The 15,271-nt window shown below is 40.7% G+C and overlaps 1 long non-coding RNA gene across 1 annotated transcript; it reads left to right on the forward strand.

The window, feature by feature from the left end:
* Window positions 1-1,710: 1,710 nt before the first annotated feature.
* Window positions 1,711-6,977, forward strand: LOC135768675 (uncharacterized). The gene is made up of 8 exons (XR_012335825.1): window positions 1,711-2,505; window positions 2,595-2,743; window positions 2,953-3,147; window positions 3,696-3,772; window positions 4,085-4,172; window positions 4,278-4,398; window positions 6,320-6,358; window positions 6,434-6,977. It is a non-coding gene; the product is annotated as an uncharacterized lncRNA (long non-coding RNA).
* The last annotated feature ends 8,294 nt before the right edge of the window (window positions 6,978-15,271 follow it).

The following is a 15,271-nucleotide window of genomic DNA, read 5'->3' on the forward strand; positions in this document are numbered from 1 at the left end:
TGTCATCTGATCCTTCATCTCTGGATGTAAAATAGTCCATAATAACATCGTGTAGGAAACTGGCATCACCAGGATTTCTCAGATTTAGGCGATCATGTTTATCTTTAAAGTGAGCAGCTAGCTACTAACGTTAACTTGTTAAAAAACTTTGCGTGAAATAGTGTTACACCGCAGCCGGTCCGGGTTAAACATTAAAGGGACAGTCTTTTTACATTGTCACTATAAATCGTTATTTTCTGAACTAAACGAGACATTTTCAGAGATTTTCTGTAGACAAGATGTTATAATTAAAAAAAGACTTATTTAGATATTTATATATAATATAACAACTAATATATATATATATATATATATATTTGTTTTACAACTGACTAAACACTTACAGTAATGTTTTATTTGTTAGCATAGCATGATATTAGATTTAAACACTTAATACATTTTTAAATCAATCACTTTGTCTCTGTTTACATTAGTTAATGCACAATGAACATTATCAAATATTATTAATGTTGTAAAATATATTGTTCATTGTTAGTTCATATTAGCTAAGGCATTACCAAATGTTAAGGAATAAACTCTTATAGTAAAGTGTTACTAAATTTTCTTTTACCATTTCCTTCACAATGTCTATTTATTTCTATGGCTAACAGATTGTGTAACATTTGTCTTTTTTACAGTCTTACCATTGCTTGTAAGCTGGATTGGGTAAGATGGATCATCTTTAAAGGAACCAGGCAAGTACATGATGTACAGTTACAAGTCATGTATTTTTTTGACTGCAATATTAAATGCTTTCACGTCACATGTAAAAGTACAAAGGGAATGTGGCTAATCACTTTTTATTTGTAGTTTACCTAAGTGTCCTTGCACTTTTCAGGAGTTAAGGCAGATGTGGAGGCACAACGGGTGATACCAGACACACACCAAGCACATTATGTTCGGTAAGTTTGCACTTTACCACTACAGCTTCTTTAAATACCCATGTATACACTCATTCACAATTCCCACACACAACACTGTAACACGACCATACACAACATGTACACAATTGTCTTAGTTTGCCATGTAGAAATATACAAACAGAAATATTCAGACTTTGGTTTTTAAGAAATTTAATTTAATAATTGTATTTATTTAGCAGAGGTGTCCCTGGACTTTATTGACAAAAGATTTTGTTTTCAGAATAAAAAGTTGTGTCCAAATCAGTAACAATTGCACTTTCTGTTCAGGACATTCAATCATGACAGGATCCAGGTGGATGCTGTCCATTGATGAAAGAGTTTGTTCCGAGGTAAGTGAATCTTCTGTATTTTAATGTAATTAGGTGTGGAACAGTAGAATAAGAGCAAAAGGTTTCAGAATAGGAGTAAGTTCAAGGCTAAGTTTAGTTTTTTAAAAATCTTTTTCTATCTTATATTTGTTGACTTAATGTTTATGATATTTCTAACAGGTTTCTGGATAGAATTAATTCCAAAGATGGGAAAAAGTGCACATCCAGACAAGGAGCAAGCAAAAAGACAAGGAACTTGGTGCAGAGAAAAGCTGTGGCCATTAACCCCCATGTGAACAGCTTCATGCAGTCCCTGATTGAGTTCGAATGGACGACTTCAAAGTAAAGGCCACTGTGGTCTGTCTGCCACAGTTTAATGCATTTATTTTTAGTGTTAAATGAAATTCAAGTAGAATATTTAAAACTATGGGCCAGTGTTGTTTTTACCACACACTGTAAATAATTTTCGTTGTTTTCACAGTTTTTTACTGTTTTTCTCGACAGTTTCTTACTGTATAAGTTGTTTACAGTTTGTTACTGTAGATTTGTTGTTTCCACAGTATTTTAATGTATTTTCAACAGTTTTTTACTGCATAAGCTTTGTACAGTAGGCTACTGTAGTTTTCCAATGCATTATGGGAAATATTACTCTGAATACAGTATTACCAACCAACTGCAAAACACAATTACAAACGTCTATTTATATCTTAAATGCTTAATTTTTTGTGAGATATTTGGTTTAATGTCTGTTTTCACATCAGATGCTCGGTGTGTTCCTTTAACATATCACGTGCCTTTTCTGAGGCTTTAATGAAATCACCAGCCAATTCAATGGACATACCATCAGTTCTTAATATTGTTGCCTCTGGGTCACAAAATGTATTTTTAAGATTAGTTTAGGCGATAATATATATATGTATAATCTTCAAATAGCAGTCGATTAGTTAAAAAAGCGCTAATTTTAGAATTTGATTAAACAAATGCGGAGGGTTCAGGCGCGAGTCGGTCACGTGATGTGCTCCTCAGTTCTGTCAGTAGGGGGAGTGGGAGAACGCGTGTGTGTCGTCGTATCTGTTCTGCTCATCTAGCGCGTATTTCTTTATTAATATCTGCTGGGTGAATATTAATACGTATATGCTAACATTAATTTTGTGACCACAAAATGACAGAGAGCTATTATACTGTACGAGATATTGTGTCGTCGTGTTTGTCTTCACTCACTTCATCATTATCTGGTAAGTGCTATATGCAATATCTGGTATGAGACTTTATTGGCACTAAAGGGTTCTTTCGGCTAAATTTTACTTAATTTCTGTCATAACAGCAAACAACTTCTGCAACTTCACAATGATTGTCTGCGTGTGTGCAAAAGAAAGCATGTTCACTGTGTAAAACCCCGCGCAGGGCATTTTCAAATTAACGGTCAGGGCGAGTCTGAGCTTATCGTGTTGTGTTGACAGAGACTTTGCTGAGGTAAGTAAGAGAAAGAAATTAATGTGTTAAATAAATAACTTTATAAACTTGAATTATGTTGTGCCAGAATACGTTGTGTAATGAATATCTGTGGAATAGGTTTAAAATAATACATTAATGACTGAACATGAACTTGACTGAACATATGGCTGCTAGAAGTATTGAAAAGACGTATAATAGATTTAACAATGTTTTATCTTCTTTATTAGTGTAGGTAAATCTGGGCTACAGTCCACGACAAATTTTCTACGGTAGTTTTACGCCTGCATGCTCGTCCTCTCGTCTATCGCGGGGAGATCATCACTACAGCGGTAATCGCATTGAAGAGATCCTGTGCTTGTTGCGTGGCGGTGTGTTTGTGTGCTCACTTGGATCGAGACCAGCAGTGCTTTTTTAAACAGTGGGTGAGTACTAACTTATTATTGTGTAGTTTCATAAAAGCCTACTCTTTTCAGTCACATAACTTTTGTTCATCTGCTAATAATAGGACTATGATCCATACACAAAGATGTATTGTGGATTTAAATAATATCCGCGAATATTTATGTGAAAATGTATTAGTGTTCTGCTGACATGAGATCTGAAAATGTGTTTTAGGACCTGAAATGGATTAATCCAATGATCAACGTTTTCCTTTGTATCCCTGTTTTGTATATGCTGCCATTACATGATGGTCATATGTCCCGGATGATCGGGAGAAGTCACGTGGTTCAATTATTATTATTTTTTTACGTGGTTCAATTATCTGTTAATACATTTTTTTTTACCATGCATTTAGCATCAGGCAAAGCCTGCAATCAATCTATTAAGACAGAAACAATATCTTACTTATTATTATGTTGTTATTATGACAATATCATGTGATCATCTGAGTTAGAACAAAATCTATTCATTTTCAGGTATTACTGTGCAAGTGCCCTGAATCATTCTGTTGAAATGTTATGTGTTTAAGATTCTTTATGACATCAAGATGTGGTTTGGGAAGGACCTTCATCTAAATCTGAAGACAGGACATACTGGCTCAAAAAGGTACAAGAATTTTTTATTCCCAATTTGAAATGTTGAACAATTACTTTACTTTACTGTACTGGACTAGTCAAGCGTTTGGTCAGGAACTGCCTATACACTTGAAAAATGCACAGAACTGGAACAGCACATCAGTTGGGAGCACATTAACAAGGATTAAATTTATCTAATAATTATTTTAATATTTATAAGTAAGCAACTACTTGCTGAGTGTATTTAATGAGTGTGTATTAATCTCTTTCAGCTCCCATACTTAGTACAGTATATTTTAATCAGTGTGGCAATAACTTGTGTTTTATTTTTATGTTTACACAGGTGTTTCTGATATGGAGAAAAACCCTGCACTGCTCATTTTATTTCTTCATCTTGAGAATACAGCAAGTTTACCTTTTGTCTGGAAAATGTAAGTTTTGAGTTTGGCTAACAATAGAGTTTAGATTTTGATGCAATTTATTACTCAACTCTTTAACTTGTATTCTTAGTTACTCAGTACATGTTATTTTCACAGGATTCAGCAAAGCTAACACCAACAATAATTTTTCATGGCACTTTAAACCACCTTGATGTGAGGAGCCAGCATCAGAATGGATGGTGTCAATATCCTGAATGAAGAAGTGGAGGTAACAGAGGTACTGTATCTCTTTTTTATCTCCTTCAGTGTAGCATGTCCAAACCCATCATTGCACACTAAACGTTAAACATTTTTGGTGACTACAAAAGACAGTCTATAACACTTCTAAAATTGTACAAACAACGTATTTCTATCAATTGTTTTGCCATAACAAACCTTACTTAGTGGTAATTTGTTCGTATATAGTTTTGTGTAAATTTGTTCATTTAACGTCTTAAGTTTGGAATGGTCTATACGGAATTAGTTTTGTGTTTATTGCTAATAATTATTATAGTAAACACATTTATTTATTTCTTACACCAGTTATAATTTATGGGTAGGGGTGTGACGGTCGTTATATAACCGTGAGACTGACGGTTATAGTTGAACACCGTCATTAGAACTCTATAACCGCCAAAACCGTGTTATTAAAATATATATAAAAAAAAATTTATCATAAAGAATTTTAAAATACTAATTAAAAACAATTGTTAACAGTCTGTGTTACACGCCCCCTCATGTTCTCACGCAGTGAAAATACAGAGCGGAGCAACACTGACAACGCGCTGACATACAGGACAAACCAGGTTACTTTTCGGTTACTTTTGAGATTAAACATATTAAACAAAGTCTCACCTTTCAAATCATCTCTTCCGTCAGTACACTCCGCTTTTCAAGTTCAAATCCTCCCATGCTAACCTACTAACTCTGCTGAACGCACATTCACTGCTTGCTGTTAATTTTAAAGAAACGTAGAGCAAGTAGCTAATCAGTGTCTAGTTTATTCAAACGCCGGGTGAGCACTGTGCAGCGCGTCTGCGGAGAGCATTTGCTGCGCGTGGCCATTTTGCTTTTACACCGGTTGCGTTTGCAGCGCATAGTGTGCAGTTTAATAACAATCTGAAGTTCACATTACTTTCTTTTACCTGCATTTATGAGCAAAACCTCTGGTTTTGGTTCGTGTAATGACAGATATATAGACACAATTACAGACATAAAAAACCCATGGCACAAATGTGTTTCTCTAAAGATTATTAAAATAGATGATAGACAGAGGATTAATTTATGATGGGCAGAGAGTGACAGCGCAGTCTTCTGGCAACAGTGTGTTTTTTAAATATTTCATTGCTTTCTGTTAAATTGTTCAACATTATTACTGTTTGAAACACACTTGGCATAACATTCATGATTTTATGGTAAAATGACACTTTCCTGTCAATCCACGAGCATTTAAACGAGCAAAATGCCCCCCACCGACGGTTATGTTACGAACCGTCACATTTGACTCATGTCATAACCGTCATCACCAATTCTGAAACCGGCACACCCCTATTTATGGGTAATATTTGTGTCATGTTTTAGTCACTGAAATGTGTAAAATCGTGCAAAAATATTTAATAGTCTACCTGTGGTCTATTAAATATTATTTATTCAAAATGGAATTCTACCTGGCAGTGGTGGCTGGTGACTTCTCTCCTAAGGGGTGCAAATTCAAAATATGTGTTCAGAGTGTAATGTGTGTTGCTCATCATGTCAAAGTATGCGTTCGTTGTGTCATGTTAACCATGTGCATCTTGCCTTATGTCAAAATACGTGCCTGCTGTAAAAGCGTCAGAAGGGTTTATGATTTTATGACAAAATAAAATTCACAAAATACTCGCAAGACACTAACTTAACACTAAACTCTGATTACACATGAGATTTAGCGAGATGTTTTATAATAAACCCCTTTGAAGCATCTGCAGCAGACACGCATTTTGACATGATGCGTGATACACATAAGTTTACATGACGCGCTAAATACATGTTGTGACAAGCTTTGCATCGTGCGCCCTTGAAAAAGAAGTCACCAACCAGCACTGCGACTGGGTTATTTAAGCTTTCAGTAATATGTAATGTTATTGTAACATTCTCCGTAATATTTTCTCTGTTCTCTCAAGGTGGATCTCAAGACTTGGCCATGTTCTAGATTATAACTGGTGAGCTCAAAGTACATTATTGCTAAAAACAAGCATTTTAGATGATTAGTTAATTTTTTTTATCATTTGTTACAGGATTATCACAAGTGCTGTCGCCCTTGCTGTATATGACGCCCCCACCACCTACACCAGGTGTAGGAAATGTCGGTCCTGGAGTGACGTTGTCCTGCAGAGTTTTGCTCCAGCTCTAAACAAACACACCTGAACAACTAGATCTGAAGAGTCACCAGTAAACTACAGGTACCTGTAGGCGAGGTTTTATCAGGGTTGGAAATAAAATCTGCAGGATTTCGGCACTCCAGGACCGACGTTGCCTACTCCTGACCTACACCTTCATCCTGCCACCACCACCCATACTACCTACAAAAAACTGTATTGTAATAATGCTTTTCACTGTATTGTATGATGTGGTTTTCTCATTTAGGGTAACTACACTATGGCAACCATTTGATAAATTGATTGCTGACTGATTTTTTTTTTTTTACTTTTTGTTTAAAATCTAATCATTTTTTTGTTTTTGTTTTGTTAATATTGTTACAAATATACAGTTAAAACTGCACAATAAATTTTCTGCTTTTAAAGATATAGTTGTTGTCTTTATATTTAACATCAACCGATAAAATAACAGTATTTAATTTAATCTTAAAAAATACAGTAGTATATATTTTACACTGTAAAATAAATAACAGTAAAATTGAAAAAAATACAGTAGTATATATTTTACACTGTAAAATAAATAACAGTAAAATTGGAAAATACAGTAGTATATATTTAACACTGTAAAATAAATAACAGTAACATGTCCAGTATAACAGTAAAATGCTGTATGTTGGATCTTACAAATAACAGTATAATACTGTACTTCATTTTGCAGTATCCTTAAAACTACTGTCATTCTTTCTACAGTAATTTTACTGTTGTTTGAAATACAGGAACTACTGGATAATTGTTGCCAGTAAGTTACTGTTAATTTGACAATAAACTTTTTACAGTGCAGTGAAATGTTACCTTTTAGTCGATGATGGACTTTAACCTCTTAAGCGTCGTCCTATCCTTTAGAGTGGGGGGGTGAAAAATTGAAGTGCATGTTCAAATGAATATAACTCTGGCATTTTTTGGTCTAGAAGCCTAATCTTTATCTTGTTTTAAAGAAGACAATTCAAGGTTTTCGACTGAAGTGTAAGCAGGTGAAAATATTTAACAGAAAAATTGTTATAGCAGTTTAAATTTATTTTAATAAATACAAATAATCCAATAAAATATTAATTTTATTCAAAAAATTATAAAAAGGTAAATTTTTCAAAAAAGTAATAATGTAAACATGAAGCCATATGTCTCAAGCAGTTGTGATCCAAATTTCAAGTTAAAATCACAAAAAATGAGGTTTGTATCACAGTTTTAGTGGTTTTACCAACAACGGCCAGTAGGTGTCAACGGTTTGCTGCATACTCTTGTCATAAATGAATCAATTGCTGTCACTGCATTATTATTTGTCAGGAAACGGACTCAGAGTCAAGTGCAAGTTAAATAGTTTATTTAGAAAAAATATAGAAAACAGGAGAGCAAGTCACTGGTAGATCCACACACGGCGTACACCCGTTAACTCACTCCGATGGAAACACTACTGTGGGAATGAATCACTCCCACAGTAGGGGAGAGTGAGTCGGCGCTACACAATAATTCAGTACAGATCCAAAGGAAGAGAGAGCCACCCACGCGCTCCGTCGAGAACGCCAGCACTGTCACCACACGCAACAGAGGGATGAAACACGCCGCCCTGAAGGTGGATGACAGGCGGAGATGGAAGTCCAAGTTCTCAGACGGATAATCTACTGTGTAATCCAGATGTAGAAGGACCACCCGGAAACCACTGGTCACCGCCTAAAAACGAAGCGAACCAGCGGTTCCGAGAAACAACAGTAGTTAGAGTCAATATAATCCACAAGGTAAAATGGGTGAACTCCACTCACGGGTGATGATGCAAACCGGAGAGAGGGAGACAGCTGGTATACCGCCTAGAAACGAAGCGAACCAGCTGTATCGAGAGACAAACAAAGTCAGTATAATCCAATGCTCCTACAAGCGAGCGGTCCGGGTGAAGACGCGTCCCCGAACGCCGAAACCAAACCTGGGGTAACAAAGGAGAAGACAGAGAGCGACTGACAAGACAAGGCAGGGCAGCAGGACTGTGATAAAACAATGAGCGCGCAACAAAGGACAGGACTACGTGCAATATAAAGGGAAAGGTAAACGAGACACCACCGGTGAACAATCAACTGAAACAAGGGGGCGGAGTTAGTGAACACACGAGGAACCGGCACCACAGGTAAACAACACACACACACAGATCACACAGCCATCGATCACCCAGCAGTCATGACAGTAGCCCCCCCTCCACGACCGGCACCAGACGGACCGGGGGACTCACCCTGTTGCCGACGGAGGTCCTCGATCAGCCCAGGATCCAGCAAATCCCGACCCGGAACCCAGCTCCTCTCATCAGGACCGTATCCTTCCCAATCCACTAAATACTGAAATCCTCTGCCCCTGCGGCGGGAGTCTAGTAACCTCTTAACAGTGTAGACAGGGGCACCATCCACTAGACGAGGGGCGGGGGGATTGGGGGCAGAGACAGGGGGGTTATAGCGAGCAAACATCACAGGTTTAACCTTGGATACATGAAAAACAGGGTGAACCCGACCAAGAGAAAGGGGTAACTTAAGCTTAATCGTCACCGGATTAATGACCTTAGAAATACTGTATGGCCCAATGAATCTCGGAGCCAGCTTACGAGAAGGCTCACGGAGAGACAGATCCTTGGTAGAAAGCCATACCTTTTGACCACAAACGTAACGGGGTGGAGGTCGCCGATGACGATCAGCTGCAGCTTTGGTTCGTCTGGAATTAGATAATAACAGTGTCTTAGCTCTCCACCAGGTGCGTCTGCACCTGCGTACGAAAGCTAACGCAGACGGAACCGCTGCCTCGGGCTCCTGTGATGGAAACAGGGGAGGTTGATAACCGATGGAAAGTTCAAACGGGGACAAATTGGTAGACGTAACGGGAAGAGAATTATGAGAATACTCAACCCACGGGAGCTGATCGCACCAGGAATTCGGATATTGTGACGACAGACAGCGGAGCGTTCTACCGAGATCCTGATTAGCCCGTTCGCATTGCCCATTGGTCTGCGGGTGATAACCAGAAGACAAGCTGGCCGTGGCGCCAATTTGTCTACAAAACTCCTGCCAAAAACGAGAGATGAACTGAGGACCCCTATCTGACACTACGTCAGTCGGAATACCATGTAACCGAAAAACGTGATTAATCAAAACCTGAGCCATCTCTTTTGCAGAAGGTAGCTTGGGCAGGGGAATGAAATGAACCGCCTTCGAAAAACGATCCACCACAGTTAGAACAACAGTGTTACCATTAGATGCCGGTAAGCCGGTGACAAAATCAAGAGCTATATGAGACCAGGGGCGGGAGGGCACGGGCAAAGATTTAAGCAGACCAGCGGGTGGTAAATTAGATGCTTTATTACGAGCACACACCGAACAGGCTAATACAAACTGTCTGACGTCAGTGGACATAGAAGGCCACCAAAAACGCTGACGGACGGCAGCCAACGTTCTCCGAATACCTGGATGGCCGACAAATTTGGACTCGTGACCCCACCGGATGACATCGGAACGTAACCGCTCAGGAACCCATAGGCGACCCGCTGGACACCCCTCCGGAACTTCCCCCTCCCGGCCGGCCTCTCTCACCCGCTGTTCGATTCCCCATACGAGGGCGCCGACCACCCTCCCCTCCGGGAGAATGGTCTCCGTCCTCTCCGAATCGGACTTTTCGAACAGACGGGAGAGAGCATCAGGTTTGGTATTTTTCGAGCCAGGCCGGTACGAGAGGGTGAAGTTGAAACGATCAAAGAAGAGTGCCCAACGAGCCTGCCTAGATGTTAGTCTTCTGGCCGAACGGATATATTCAAGATTCTTATGATCCGTCCAGACCAGAAAGGGCTCCGAGGTTCCCTCCAACCAGTGACGCCATTCACCCAAAGCGAGTCTAACCGCCAACAGCTCCCGATTCCCTATGTCGTAATTACGTTCTGCTGGGTTTAACCGGTGAGAGAAAAAAGCACACGGATGTACTTTCCCATCAATAGACGATCGCTGTGATAAGACGGCGCCTACCCCGACATCAGATGCATCCACTTCCACTATAAATTGTTTAGCCGGATCGGGAATAGAGAGGACAGGCGCAGAGATGAACCGGGATTTTAACACATCAAAGGCCTCCTGAGCCTCTCTACTCCAACGGAAACATACATTAGGTGAAGTGAGAGCGGTGAGAGGCTTAGCGATCTGACCAAAATTTCTGATGAAACGCCGATAAAAATTGGCGAACCCCAGAAATCGCTGAAGCTCCTTCCGAGTGTCGGGTACTGGCCAATCGGCAACCGTCTTAACCTTAGCGGGATCGGGACGAATTTCTCCCTCGGCAATGACAAAACCCAGAAACGAAACCGACTTTTTGTGGAACTCGCACTTCTCCGCCTTAACGAATAGCTGATTCTCTAATAGCCGTTGTAAAACCATGCGAACGTGCTGAGTGTGTATCTGCATGGAGGGAGAAAAGATGAGAATGTCATCGAGATACACAAAGACAAATCTGTTAATCATGTCACCCAGCACTTCATTGACCATGGTCTGGAAGACAGCTGGAGCGTTACAAAGACCGAACGGCAGAACGGAATATTCCCAGTGTCCAGAAGGTGTATTAAAGGCTGTCTTCCACTCATCGCCCTCTCTAATACGTACCAAATGATAAGCGTTGCGCAGATCTAATTTGGTAAATACGCGCGCTCCCTGTAATAACTCGAATGCTGATGACATTAAAGGCAAGGGGTACTTATTCTTAACAGTAATGTCATTCAGCCCTCGATAATCAATGCACGGACGAAGAGACCCGTCTTTCTTTTTTACAAAGAAAAATCCAGCACCAGCTGGAGACGAGGAGCGGCGAATGAGACCGGCTTTAAGAGCGTCATTAATGTATTTATCCATAGCCTCTCTTTCTGGTTTAGCTAGGGAAAATATGCGACCCTTAGGCGGAGAAGTGTTGGGAAGTAGTTTAATCTCGCAATCATACGACCGATGAGGAGGCAGAGAAGTAGCCCGGGACTTACTGAAAACCTGATACAGATCCGAGTACTCCGCCGGGACCCCTGAGAGATCGATAGCCGGGACCTGCGAGACAGAACAAGAGACAAGAGAGGGAGCAGGACCAAGACAAGAAACATAACACGAAGACTTCCATGATAACACAACATTGTTCTGCCAATCAACGTGAGGATTATGTTTGGATAGCCAGTCATGACCTAAAATGACTGGCGATTGTGAATCCTCTAAGATGTAAAATTCAATCTCCTCACGATGATTGCCAGAAACAAACAAACTCACAGGGGGTGTGCGGTGCGTGATCACAGCCATATGCTGGCCCTTCAATGTCCAGGCAGACAAAGGAGAGGAGAGAGGGATGAATGGAATACCCCAGGACTTGGCCAACCCAGCATCCAAAAGACACGCCTCCGCACCGGAATCCAGCAACGCCTGTGACGAGAAAGAGTTAATCATGACAGGTAGTGTGGTGCTGCTTACGGGAGATTTAAATGACGATGCGCCCACCGAGACTCCCAGGTTCATCGGCGGGCGTGAGCTTTTACCGGACAGGTGGCCGCCAGATGCCCCGGCTTGCCACAATACAAACAGAGGCCATTAGATAGCCGACGACTTCTCTCTCCAGCAGAAATTCGGAACTTGCCCAGCTGCATAGGCTCCTCGGCGGGCGTCTCTGAAGCGATCTCCCCTGGTTCTGACATCAGGTGGCGAAATGAGCGACGCAGATCTCTCTGCCGATGGCGAGACTCGACCCTCAGAGCCAGATCGATGGCAGCTTCCAGGGACGTGGGTGGCTCCCTCAGTGCAATCTCGTCTTGAATACCTGGCGTGAGACCCTCGAGGAACTGTGCTCTTAATGCCGCGTCATTCCAGTTGCAGCAAATAGCGAGCGTTTTGAATCGTATGGCGAAATCTGTCACAGAGTCATTACGTTGCCGTAATCTCACCAACTCAGCCGCTGCCATATCTCCCTTGAGTGAGCGGTCAAACAGCTTTAACATCTCCTCCTCGAGAGCCTCAAATGAAAAAGTAAAAGGAGCTTTGGCCCCCCAGGCGGCCATACCCCAGTCTCTCGCCCTTCCAGTGAGTAATGTCAGGACATAGGCCACCTTGGAAGTGGATGAAGAAAATCGACGGGGCTGGAGCGCAAAGACGAGAGAGCACTGCTGTAAAAAGGGTCTGCAGGTGTTGGGATCGCCATTGTAGGTGGGGGGTGTAGCCGTGTGTGGCTCCCGTTCAAATGAAGCGGCTCCCCCGGATGAGGTTGAGGCTTCATGGCGAGGAGTCACTTGGTCCAAGCGATTGCTGAGCTCTTTCAGTGGCTCAGACAGGATGCTGAAATCTCTGGCAGCAGCGGACAATAACGACGAATGTTGGTCGATGGCCGCCCCCTGCTGGTGAAGGGCGGTCTGTACCTCCAGACTCTCTAAACTTGCTGACTCCATTTTTGGCGCGCTCATCTGTCAGGAAACGGACTCAGAGTCAAGTGCAAGTTAAATAGTTTATTTAGAAAAAATATAGAAAACAGGAGAGCAAGTCACTGGTAGATCCACACACGGCGTACACCCGTTGACTCACTCCGATGGAAACACTACTGTGGGAATGAATCACTCCCACAGTAGGGGAGAGTGAGTCGGCGCTACACAATAATTCAGTACAGATCCAAAGGAAGAGAGAGCCACCCACGCGCTCCGTCGAGAACGCCAGCACTGTCACCACACGCAACAGAGGGATGAAACACGCCGCCCTGAAGGTGGATGACAGGCGGAGATGGAAGTCCAAGTTCTCAGACGGATAATCCACTGTGTAATCCAGATGTAGAAGGACCACCCGGAAACCACTGGTCACCGCCTAAAAACGAAGCGAACCAGCGGTTCCGAGAAACAACAGTAGTTAGAGTCAATATAATCCACAAGGTAAAATGGGTGAACTCCACTCACGGGTGATGATGCAAACCGGAGAGAGGGAGACAGCTGGTATACCGCCTAGAAACGAAGCGAACCAGCTGTATCGAGAGACAAACAAAGTCAGTATAATCCAATGCTCCTACAAGCGAGCGGTCCGGGTGAAGACGCGTCCCCGAACGCCGAAACCAAACCTGGGGTAACAAAGGAGAAGACAGAGAGCGACTGACAAGACAAGGCAGGGCAGCAGGACTGTGATAAAACAATGAGCGCGCAACAAAGGACAGGACTACGTGCAATATAAAGGGAAAGGTAAACGAGACACCACCGGTGAACAATCAACTGAAACAAGGGGGCGGAGTTAGTGAACACACGAGGAACCGGCACCACAGGTAAACAACACACACACACAGATCACACAGCCATCGATCACCCAGCAGTCATGACATTATTACTGCTAAAACATTTTGAAATATGAAAACTACATTCTAAGAGCTTTCCAATGATATATAGTTTGTCAAAATTTTTGTATATTTATACTAGTATATAGTGTTATGAATATAAAAAATTAATATGCATTCCTATGGGGGGGGTGGCATGTAACAAAAAACTGTCACTAAATTATTTCTATCATCAGATGACTTTGACATATGAAAACTACATTCTGAGAGCTTTCCAGTGATATATAGTTTATCAAGATTTTTGGGGTTTAGGGTGGGGGGTTTAGTGTTAGAAAAATGTAAAAACATATTGGGCCTACACGTGGGCCCGTGACCTTTTTGAAACTGACTCTCACTACATCATTTTTTTCTCAAAATGGTGAAGATATATGATAACTACACTCTTAGAGCTTTCCAATGATATATAGTTTGTCAAAATTGTTTAGGTATGGAATAGGGTATTATTGCTATACATATGTAAAAACAAACTGGGTTCACATGTGGCCCGATGACATTTTAGAAACTGACTCCTACTCTCTCATAATTTCTCCAAAATGGTGATAAAATATGAAAACTACACTCTCAGAGCTTTCCAATGATATATAGTTTGTCAAGAAATTTTAGGTTTAGATAGGGTATTCGTGTTACCAATATATAATAACAACATGGGCCCACCTGTGGACCTGTGGCATTTTAGAAAATGGCTCTCACCATGTCATTTCTTTCCCAAAATTCTGATGATAAATCGAAACTACACCCTTAGAGCTTTCAAATGATATATAGTTTGTCAGGATTGGATAAGAATTCACATGGAAAACACTGAAGTAAACGTAGGCGCCCCGCTGGCGAAACAGTGACATTTAGCAGGATAAAAATGTTTTGAGGCGCACTCTCTTCATAAATGAATCAATTACTCTCCCTACATAAGTTATTTTATAAAACACTGTTAAAATGTCTATTCTAGAGGCTTAGACCTTTCCAACAATATATAGTTTGTAGTGATAGATTAACATTTACCTGAACAATATTGACGTAAAGTTAGGTGTCCCGTATACGGGACGGTGACGCTTAACAGATTAAACTGAAAACTTCAAACTATGGAACAGTGTTCTATTTGCCAGAGTTAAATATGTTACAGCAGGGGTCTCCAAACTTGTTTATACTTGTTGATTTTATTTTATGTTACTTGATTATATGTTTATTATTGTTTAAAATTTTGTTTTAAATATGTTTGTTTCAATTAAATGTTTTTTTTAATAAAATTTTGATACATACATTGCTTGGATTGCCTTTTAATTCATTATGTTTTAATTTAGCATTTTTACCATAATAATAACTATAGATTTAAACCTAAATCTCTAGCTATTTTATATAATATTATTGTAT

The sequence above is a fragment of the Paramisgurnus dabryanus genome, chromosome 23 (genome assembly GCF_030506205.2).
Source record: "Paramisgurnus dabryanus chromosome 23, PD_genome_1.1, whole genome shotgun sequence".
In the NCBI taxonomy this organism is placed as follows: Eukaryota; Metazoa; Chordata; class Actinopteri; order Cypriniformes; family Cobitidae; genus Paramisgurnus; species Paramisgurnus dabryanus.